The following is a 12,374-nucleotide window of genomic DNA, read 5'->3' as shown; positions in this document are numbered from 1 at the left end:
TAGAGTGACTTTTCTTTTCGATAACATTAAAGACACTATAAAAAATGGATTCAACTTGTTTTAAAAACTCATGTCTATTCTTGGGTTTCACATAAATTCCTAACCTGGTCACCACTTTTCACATTTTAGATAGTTTAATTAGTTGCAACATTAATTGACATTGAAATCCAAATTTCTTATTATAAAAAAAATGTATATATAATCTACTAGCATGTGTCCTTATCTATCTCCAAGAAACCAATCCAAAGAGATTATCTAGCACATCATTAGAAAAATGAAAATGTTCATGTACTTTACTATCATATTTTTTCATAAGTTGGTGTTTCCATGTCTACATTCATATTTTTGTTTTCAATTGGAGTTTCATTTTTCATGTTGATTGAAATTTGAATATTATTTACAATTTTTTCTTTGTATTTCATTTTTTGTTTGAATTTTGATTGGAGTTCATTGTGCATGATAATTTGTAACTCTATTCTCATGAAGAAAATATAAATAATTTAAATTGTAACATGCTTCTACTAAATTACCTATGGACACACACCTATATTAAATGTTTGATTAGAATGTGCACTTGAATCTCCTTGTATTGGGTTATCTTCTTTTACCTCTTCATCCATCACAATATCATCAATGTTCTTCTCTTGTGAAAAGATATTTGAACTTGAAGCCCCAACATTTCTCAACTCTCTAATTCTTGGTCTTCTCTCTCATTGACATTGTGCTTCCTTCTCTTTTGTATTTGCTGTAATCTCCTCATTTTTCAACACTTTCATTTTCTTCTTTCTTTATTGTTTTGATCCCATGTTTGCACCAAATTTGAATTCAAAAGAATCTAAGCTTGTGGAGTGAAAAAAGATGACAAGAAAATAGAATAATATGACATAATGTTGATGTTGTAGCCTAGTACTATCAAAGAATGATTGAAATTATTATTTTTTGCTCATGTGGGCTACCTTTTGGGTCCTAATGGCTATTTATATATTGAACACCTAATTTTTCAAATGATTAAGCGCTCAATTTGAAAATTGGACACTTTATTTGTTCTCAATGGCCAAATACAAATCATGCACCTAGTTTTTGAATTTAAATACTAGGCACCTAATTCTAAAGTCATGGGTGGGAACCCCCACTTAGCCATGGGTTTTCGCTTGGGGAAAGGCATGGTATAGGACTGGTGGGACCAATCCTATGCATTGGTCTCTCAAAATTTGGCTAAGGCAATTAATTGATGATTTGGCCTTGCCATAACTTTTGGAGGGTCTTCTTGATTGGATTCTTTTGACAAAATGAAAACCCATTTTAGATCTCACTGCCCTGAATATAGAAATGCAAATTTTATATTGTTATGATTTTATTCACTATTTTTATATTATTTATTAATCAAAAGTGTCACCTAAATGCAAAATAGCGAGGCTTACTAAAACCTAAATAAATTTTTAATTTTTGGTTTGTCTTAAATTAATTTACATGTCATCAATCTACATACAATTCTTTTGAAGTAATAAAAAGAAAATTTTGAAAGTAGTGAAATTTTGATCAAAATGTGGTGTTTGTACATGAGAGGTTTTAAAAATTAGCCTAATCACCAACGAAAAATTAAGGAAAAATATTTTTTCAATGAAAAATTAAGAAAAAATATTTTTCAATAAAAAATTAAGAAAAATATTCTTATCAATAGTTTGCATTGTCAGGTAACTTCCCTTAATAGGATTCACAAAAAAATTATTTATTTGTGTCAATTTATGGTGTTTGTACATGAGTGTAGTATGGTCCTAAACCAAGCATTTTGAAAAAGTGATTTTTAAAGATCCATATGTAAAACAAAATCTATCATATGAGTATTCAAATAAATTACATATTAAAAAAGTAGACTTTGAGCACTATGATTTCTATTATTGGTTTTCTAATATTCAAAATGCAAGTGCCTCAAATTCTGACATTATTTGACAAGAAATTCTAAAAATAGGAAAAACACTTCTACTTTCTGCCCAAAAGTGACACCCAACTTTTTAAACTTACCCCTTAATGTCCCAATATAACTATCCCAATTGACACCATCCATTTCCTATGGGTAATTGCATTAAGGGGTGGGTTTGCACTATAAATCCCACAATTGTAGTAGTAAATACATGGATGTATATAGGAACTAATTGTTAGAAACAATAGTCCACCAAGATAACTGAGAGAGGGGGGGAGGTGAATCAATTATCCAATAATTATCAACCTTGAATAATCTTGACCATTCAATCAAAGGAAACAAAAAAATACAAAGATGCACACACACAATTACACTAGATATGTTTACTAGGAAAGCCCTTGATCAGAGGGAAAACCCTGGTGGGAATGATGCCCACAAGATGATGTACTAATATAAATATTCCTTGTTAGAGGATGGACTCTATTTGGAGTCTATTACAATATTTAGTACATATGAGTCCCTATTATGAGACATTGAATCCTTATTAGGAAATTCCAACCTTGTTAGGAGTTGTAGAAGGAAGAAGGACCCACTATCCAAACACCTTATGGGGGAAGACCACTGAATTCACTATCCAACTGATCTTTCAACTATTCATTGCAGAATAATCATTTGTACTAAACTTTAACTTCTTTCTTCTATCCTATCAACTTGACTAATCACTGTCTGGCCTTGTAGACTAGGTCATGAACCTTAGATCCAAATATCAAACTTCAGATCTTATAATAATGCCTCAGCAATGAAGTTTTCTCCAACATTTCTCTGCTCTTCTTATCTTTGCATTCTTCTCAACATGCTTCTTGCATTCATTCATACATCCATACATGAAAAAGGAAAATGTCCTTCCTTTATACTGAATCCATAAAATAATTCCCTGAGTTGGCTATTAGACCTTCTCAATTAATTATTATAGGACCTCATTAAGACCACGTTACACTTAGTGATAACATTAATATTTCACCTTATAACTTGAATAACTTTTTTTACGTGTAACATTATGATGAGTGAGCTTAGCTATGTCATCTCTAGAATGTCTTCTACACATCTTTAACTTCAACTTCTCAGAATAACGACTTTGCTAAGAGATATAACAAGTTTACTAGAACATGCTTCTATAAAATCTATCTTAGAACAATCTTCACCAGAACTTGCATAACTTCTTTTAGACTTAATATATTATGCTTTCAAGGTTAGTTGCATATACTAGACACTTAGTATTATATCCCTTTAACCTCACTTCTGAGAGTACTCAATGATTTATCCATACCAACTTGATCTTTCCACTATTCTTCTATCAGATACCACAAAAAACTACTATGTTGACATCAATGATAGACACAGTCATGAATGTAACATAGCATCATGATAATAGTTTAATCATGTTTCTACAATACTCCCTCATAGAAGTATCATCAACATTTATGCTTCCAACAGTCTCCCCTTTGGCATTGATGGTAACATAGATGAAAAATATCTAGTTCCAAAAATACCAACTACAAAAGATTGTTAACCTTTCTTTTCAAATCCTATTCATCAATCATTCTCCCCCATTGATATATCTCAATGTGTTCTATATCAAACTATAATATCTCCCTTCAATGTACTCTATATCAAACTATTTTTCATGTCGTAATTTCTTCCCCATTGACATCAATGTCAAAGGTTCCAACAACCATCAATCTCTGCAACAATTATCTCTGACTTGCTCAAGTGTCCAAAGACACTGCTCAAAATAACATCCAACAAGAGTCCTATATGAATTTTTCATCATAGATGCTCCCCCATACAGGAAGCATCAACATTTAGTCTAGACAAATAATAATGCTTTGCTACACTGGCCTGATGCACTCCTGCATCATCTACTCTGCTATAGGAAGGGGCATAACCCCTAGCACACTTCAAAAATACTCAAAAGTCTCTTTGGGAAGAGGCTTGGGGAAAATATCTACAATATGCTCTTTGGTGCTTACATACTCCAATCTAATTTCCTTTTCTACAACTTTCTCTCTCAACATGTGATACTTGATAGAGACGTGCCTAGTTTTAGAATGCAACACTAAATTCTTAGACATATTCACTATACTTGTGTTATGACAATGTATGATAATAGGTTCACTAAATTCTATCCTTATATTCTTTAACATCTACTTCATCCAAACAACTTGATTACAATTGTTTGTTTTTGCTATATATTCTGCTTCAACTATACTCTATGAGATACAATCCCACTTCTTACTTAACCAAGAAACCAATCTGCCTCTAAGAAAGAAGGCTCCACCATTGGTGTTCTTTCTGTCATCCATACTGCCTACCTAATCAACATCAGTATAAGAACATAAAGTGAAATCATTTGATCTGTCATACCACAATCCAAACTCTAGTGTTCCTTTAAGATATCTAAATATCCTTTTAACTACTACATAATGTGCTTCTCTGGGATCATCTTGAAATCTTGCAACAATTCTAACTACATTTTTTATATTCGGCCTTGTGTGAGTCAGATATTGCAACCCTTCAATCATAGATTTGTACTTCTTTTGCTCAATAGTAGTTGTCTCATCCTTTGTAGGTAACTTGTGTCCAATTACCATAGGTGTTCCAACTAGTTTACATGTTTCCAAAGAAAACCTTCCCAGTAGATCTTTCAAATACTTAGTCTAAGAATTAAAGATTCCTTCTTTGTCTTGCACAATCTGTAATCCTAGGAAATATTTCATCTCTCCTATCATACTCATTTCAAATTCCTTCTTCATTTCTTTTGCAAACTTGTCACTTTTATTATCATATCCTCCAAATATGATATCATCAACAAATATTACCAAAATCATCAATCCATCATTTATTTCTCTCTAATATAGATTACTGTCTACCATACATTTGCTAAATCCAAGTTTTGTCAAATGCTTGTCTAACCTTGTATACCAAGTTCTGGGTGCTTGCTTCAAGCCATACAATGCTTTCTTCAATTTTCATACTATGTCCTTGTCATTTGTTAAAGGAAAACCTTTAGGTTGTTCTATGTATACCTCTTTAAGTTCTCCATTTAAAAATGCTGACTTGACATCCATTTGATACACTTTGAATTTCTTATGTGTTGCATAGGCTAAGAATAACTTTATTGCTACTATTTTTGCCACAGGAGCATAGGTTTTGTCATAGTCTATTCCTTCTTGCTGTGAGTAACCTTTACATATCAATCTTGCTTTATTCCTTATAACTTCACCTTGTTCATTCATCTTGTTCTTGAATACCCATTTTGTTCCTATCACATTCTTGTCTGCTGGTCTGGGTACCAATTCCCATGTCTCATTCTTCACTATCTGATCCAATTCTTCTTTCATAGCTTGCTTCCAATAGTCATATTTACATGCTTCATCTACATTCTTTAGTTCAAGTTGAGATATCAGACATAGTTCTTCATTGATCCTGCTTCTTGTCATCACACCTTTATCTTTGCTTCTGATGAGCTACTCTGGTGGATGATTCTTTGTCATATTCTTACTAGAAGTAGGAGTTGTTATCTCCACTCTTAGCTTTGTTGAAGGTTTTGAGCTTTGTTCATGCCTTTGCTCTCCTTCATTCCAAAAATAATTGTTATTGTCAAAGAATAGTTCATCATTCCTTGGTTTAGTAACAATATTCTCATCATTAGAATTGTAATCAACTACTCTTTCTTGTATCCTAAATTTCTCATCAACTCTTACATTTGCACTTCCAACAATAGTCTTAGTTCTCAAATTATAAAATCTATAAGCTTTGATTTTCAATGAATAACCTAGAAACATACCTTCATCACTTCTAGCATCAAATTTACCAACATCATCATCACTTTTGATGTAACATGTGCTACCAAAAGTTCTAAAATACTTAACTGTCGATGAGGAACCAAACCATAGTTCATAAGTAGTCTTGTTTGTGTCCTTCCTAACTTGCACTTCATTCATAGTGTAGACTATTATATTCACATCTTCTCTCCAAAACATCTTGGATACATCATTCTTAGCTAACATAGCTCTTGCTGCTTTTGTTATTGATCTATTTCTTCTCTCTACAATGCCATTTTGTTTAGGGGTTCTCAGAGCTGATAACTATCTTTTGATTCCATTAGCTTCACAAAAGATGTTAAACTCATTTGAAGTAAATTATCCTCCTCTATTTGAACTTAAACATTTAATCTTCATACCTAATTTATTCTCAACTCTATTCTTGAATATCTTGAACTTATCAAATGCCTCAAATTTTTCTTTAAGAAATGCAATCCACATAATTCTAGTAAAGTCATCAACTAAAATCTTGAAATACCTTTCACCATAGATTCCTTTAGTTTTTGTAGGACCACTAAGATCTATATGTAGAATCATTAACTTGGCTATAGTAGTGAACTTCTTGCTAGGAAAATAAGTTTTGGTATGATTTGTCAATACACACTCCTTGCAAATTGTGTTAGTAGGCTTAACAATCCTAGGTAAATCTATAACTATAATCATATTACTAGTTTTCATAATGCTGTTAATGTTTATATGAAAAAATATTTTATTCCATAACCAACTGTCATCAACCTTAGCAACCAAACATGTCATTTCAATTGGATTCAGTTGAAACATATTACCTCTAGATCTTATTCCTATCCCAATTACCTTTCCATCTTTGTCTCTGATCATGCATGTCTTCTCTATGAACTGTAATTGATAACCTTTATCTAATAGTTGTCCAACACTTAGAAGATTGTGTTTCAAACCATCAACAAAATATAAATCCTCAGTGTTAGCCTTACCATCAAGAGTCATAGATCCAATACCTTTAACATGGCATGCTACATTTTTTCCAACTTTGACAATGCCTTCATCATGACTTTTGAAGTCAACATACTTGTTCATATCACTTGTCATATGATGTGAGCAACCACTATCAAATATCTTATCGGATTTTGTTTCAATCTGTGATACCAAAGTCATCTTCTCTAGACTTTCCTCTTTAATAGCTACAAATCCTATTTCATCATCACTAGCACTTACTGCTTGTTCATCAGAATCATTTTCTTTATTTTAATACAAACACTCTCTATCTCTTCTAGGTTTGAAATTTATTTTATACTTTTTCTCTCTTTTAGGAAACTTAGATGCATAACGACCAAACTCATTACAATTCCAAAATTAAAATTTTTTCTTACCATCCTTTTCTCTTCTTACCAAAAGGGATACTCCTCATTTTATTTTTCTGTCCTCATTAGATATGCTGCTACTAGGAAATTCTCCTTTGGCATTTGTGCTCCTAGGAAATTCACTTCAAGTCTTCCAAGTAATGTTTCCTTTGTGAAATATTTGGTACAAGAGATCAAAAAATGTATCATTTGAAATACTTGCTTAAATGGTGGTGTTAAGCTCTTTAATATCTTCCAGATCACCTCATCATCTTCCTTGGTTCCTCCTTGAGATCTAATGCCCGCAGTAATTTATGATATCCTACCTACATATGTTCTTATAGATTCATCTTCCATCATTTTGGCATCTTGAAATGCACAAATCTAGCTTTGTAGCCTCAATTTCTTAGAATTTTCATCACCTTCAAAACTATTTTCCAAAGCTTTCCAAATCTTATGAGAAGTATCAAGTGTTTTTACCTGGTTGTACTCAATTTTAGAAAGTGCAGATAATAGTGCTTCTCTAGCTCTCATGTTGGACATGAAAAGTTTCCTTTCTTCCTCAGTACAAGTTTCCAAAGCACTTTTAGTAATGATTGTCTTTTTTGATTTTCTCAAGATCCAATATCTTGGACCCATACACAACAGATGTGTCTTCATCTTTTTCTTTCAGCTATCATAATTTGTTCCATCGAACTTTAGACTATTCTTTTTTAATATGTTTTCCATGGATCTCCCAAAGTTTTTATACTTTATCTTCAAGGACCCGAAGCTCTAATACTAATTGTTAGAAACAATAGTCCACCAAGATAACTGAGAGGTGGGGGGAGTGAGTCAGTTATCCAATAATTATCAACCTTAAATTATCTTAACCATTCAATCAAAGTAAACAACAACCATACAAAGATTCACATACACAATTACACTAGATATGTTAACTAGGGAAACTCTTGATCAAAGGGAAAACCTTGGTGGGAATGATGCCCACAAGATGATGTACTAATATAAATATTCCTTGTTAGAGAATGGACCTTGTTAGGAGTCTATTAAAATATTTAGTACATATGAGTCCCTATTAGGAGACTTTAAATCCTTGCTAGGAGATTCCAACCCTATTAGGAGTTGCAGAAGCTAGAAGGATCCACTGTCCAAACAACTTCTGGGGCAAGGTCATTGAATTAACTGTCCAACTGATCTTTCAACTATTCCTTGTAGAATAATTGTCTATACCAAACTTTAAATTCTTTCCTCTATCCTGTCAACCAGACCAATCACTATCGGACCTTATAGACTAGGTCACAAACCTCAAATCAAAATATCAAACTTCAAATCTCATAATAAAACCTTAGTAATGAAGTTTTCTCCAACTTCAATTTTCTCTGCTTATATTCACATTCTGCTCTTAATCCTTCTTGCAGTCATTCATACATCCATACATGATAAAGGAAAATGTCCTTCCATTATATTAAATCCATAAAAAAATTTCATGAGTCAGTTGTTACACCTTCTTAATTAATTATTATAGGACCTCATTAAGAACATATTACACTTAGTGATAACATTAATCTTTCACTATTTAACTTGAATAACTTTATGTATGTGTAACATTATGACAAGTGAGCTTAGCTATGTCATCTCCAAAAATGTCTTCTACACATCTTTAACTTCGGCTTCTTAGAATAAAAAATCTAATGAGAGATCTAACAAGTTTACTAGAACACACTTTTCAAAAATTCTATCGTAGAATAGCCTTCACCAAAACTTGCATAAATTCTTCCAAACTTAATACCTTATCCTTTTGAGGTTAGCTACATATACCAGACACTTAGTATTATCTCCCTTTAACCTCACTTGTGAGACTACTCAACAATCTATCCATACCAACTTGATCTTTCTGCTATTCTTCTGTCAGACACCACAAAAAAATTCTATGTTGACATCAATGACAAACATAGTCATGAATGTAACATATCATCATGCTAATGATCTAATCATATTTCTACAATACTCCCCCATAGAAATATCATCAAAATTCATGTTTCCAACACTAATGTCCTTCAAAATATTATTGTTAATGGATGTCTTCTACCTCTTAACATAGTGTGTGTCTCATATTGCATTAATTAGGGAGTTACTATCAAAATAATGTAATATAAGATATAACTATTAATATCCATTTCTGAATAAAATCACTTCATCAATGCACCATGATACATTAGCACATTTTTATTTTTTTTAGATATATGGAACTTTCATAAAGAGTACTATTAGGTAGGGAATCCATAGTGTCTACCCTTGTCTTACCAATGTTGGGTGAAAGATATAACCCACTTGAAATGCATCATACTTACTATTCTTATTAAATGTCATCAAAAATATATTTTTCTATTAGTAGCCCACTATAATTTACATATTGATGTATCTAAATTGTAATCCCATACTTTTCCATCTAGATCAATCCTCACCATTTCATACTTGCTGAAATTTGAGTTATTAAGTTAACTAGGTTTGGTATTCTTACTTGTACATATGAGATATAGCTACTTGATCTACATTTTTCCATTGCAACATAAGAATTTTCCCATATCTAACATGGAAGGATTCAATTAATCTATACACACTTAATAAAATAGAGATTTTATAGCCCTTTGGCCTTTAAAAGTACATGACTCATCATCTTTATTTTATAGAAATGAACCCTTATACATATAGTATAATTATAATTTAACATTTCAAAGTATACGACATAGTGCAAGGCTGAGTGAACCCCCAATGGAGGTGACCAAGCCCCTAAAAAACAACCATGTTGCAAAAATACAACACAAGATACATATTTGATAGAAAGTCTAACTCTATATTCATCAAATAACTAATTAAATGCAATGTGCCAGGCCGTGAGGCCTTCCTAGTTATGGAAAACATACAAAGAAATTAGAGTAACAGTTTTCCAAGACCTTGCAAGATCCAAATACTCCCAACCTTAGCTAGCCCATATGTGCAACACCACAACAATCTGGTAGAAACCTTAAGCAAGATCTAAACTTGTTCTTACAAGCCACCAAGCAACCTTCTTGTTTTCTGATCCCACATTCAACTACTAGCTCTACTCACAATTCACAACTCTAGATTCATAACTTAGCCTCTATTTCTCCATGCATGCTTACAACTATAACCAAATCCCCCTATTATACTTGTATAACCACAAGCTAGTCTATTGTAAATATAATCATCTAGAGCCCAAATAAACATAAGATTCCTTAGTCAACTTACAACAATCATTAATGCACATAGGAGAAAGAAAAAAGACCCCAAATAGGTCCTCACACATCCCATAATTGATCCACACCATGGTAATGTGAAACACATATTAAATGCACCAAGTTGGTTGATAAAATCTCCAAGAACATCCAATCAATGAGCCAACCCATTGAGCATCAAAAAAAACCACTAAGAATTTCAAGTATTTACGATAACAATGAGCTCCCAAAAACATCATTAAGTCAAGTTCCATCGAGAGGATCATCAATTGAGCACCACAAGCATTATCGAGTTCCTTTAATCATTGATCTCCTCCAGTGAAACTACAACCAAGAACTATCCCAATAATGACCGAGCATCACCTTCTTCAATCATGTCCTCCAACTCCAAGGTCAAAACCACTCCAACATATAAGATTTCTAACTTCTCTAGGATGTTCCTGAATCACACACCCCCATTTTACATGCACCAAATGTCTAAATCCAGTGACAAGCATCCACCTTTCCCAATTATAGACCACTTTTTCTGTAATTCACCTCTCAGCCTTGTATTTGAGGGCATATTTTTCCCATATACTTTATAATTTATTTGTGAGATAAATGACTAACAATATTTCTATAATGGCAGTAAGGATCAAAATTAGATCTAGTGTTGGATGCTTTGATGCAATACAACCGACTTCCATTTTCTTGGGCCATGCTAAACATTTTTTTTCAAATGGGTACTAAAGTAGTTTTGTTATTGACCTGAGGTGAGAGTAACTCCCATCTAATTGGCTATCAAAAATATGTTCTTAATAATTAGAAGAACATATTTTGGGATTCAACACATAAACCCCAAACTAGTTCTTCACATTCATATCTTCCAAGTTGGAAGCTTGTACACTCTTGTCTTTGTCCCACTTTTGGAAATCTTTTCTTGCAATAGACAAATCCTTACTCTACCTCTTCACATCCTTCCTCTATATACCATAGGTCTATTTTCCATGATGATCTCTAACCCTTCAAGAATCATTCAAATAAACTTTCCTATAAAAATTAGGTTCCTCCTACTGAGTTTAGCATTCCACAAAGGAATCGGGAAAAAAATCTTGCCATCCTTCTCAATAGTAAACACATTCATGACATTGTAATGCACTACCCTGTTATAATACTTCCAAGGTCTACTAAGTAGTATGTGATAACTACTCATGTTAATAATATCACACAACAATTGATCCACATACTATCCAATATGAAAATCAACAAGACATTGCTCCCTCACTTCTAAAGCATGTACATCTTGCAACCTATTGTTCTGTATTTTGTCACCACAAAATGCAGGTAATAGTACAAAAAAATTTCAACTTAGTTTTCCATTTCTCTAAGTTTAATTCATTATCCAATTGGTTAGTATTGATCAATTATTTATAATTGATATAATGAATCATTTTACTAAAGGTTTTCATCAAGTCTTTTTAGTTTTTCTATTTGTTGAGCCCATGCTTGATTTTTGAAGCCTTCAACTTCATTTTTCTCATTTTCGATTGTGTGTTTGTTGGATTTTGGTCCTTTGGTTTTGCTCAATTTGTTGCTTTTGGTTTTCCCTTTGATTCAATCTATTTTAGGGCTTAATCAAAGTTGGCAATCAAAAGGTGTAACCATTTTAGCACCCAAAAATTGGACCTTTTAGTTGCAATTGCATGAATTAAAATTCCATGTTATATTTTGAAGTTGACATTTACCTTTTGAAAAAAATAACAAAAATTCACTTTATGTTATATTTTTAAGTTACTTTATCATTTTAATTTTTTACTCAAAGTAACTATAGAGCACTCTATGTTATATTTTTAAGTTGAGTTACTTTTTAATTTTTCACTTAAGTGATTATATTAACAATATAGTTTAATTAAATTTTTGAGTTTTAATTCAAAACATCTTAGTAAAATTTACTTTTAAAATGATATTTTCACATTATATATTTATCTATATTTATTTATGACCCATTCACGTAATA

This window comes from Cupressus sempervirens, chromosome 9 (genome assembly GCF_028749045.1).
Source record: "Cupressus sempervirens isolate cs-2001-9-10 chromosome 9, ASM2874904v1, whole genome shotgun sequence".
NCBI classification, from domain to species: Eukaryota; Viridiplantae; Streptophyta; class Pinopsida; order Cupressales; family Cupressaceae; genus Cupressus; species Cupressus sempervirens.
The sequence above is the reverse complement of the archived record's forward strand: the minus strand, read 5'-3'. Positions refer to the sequence as shown.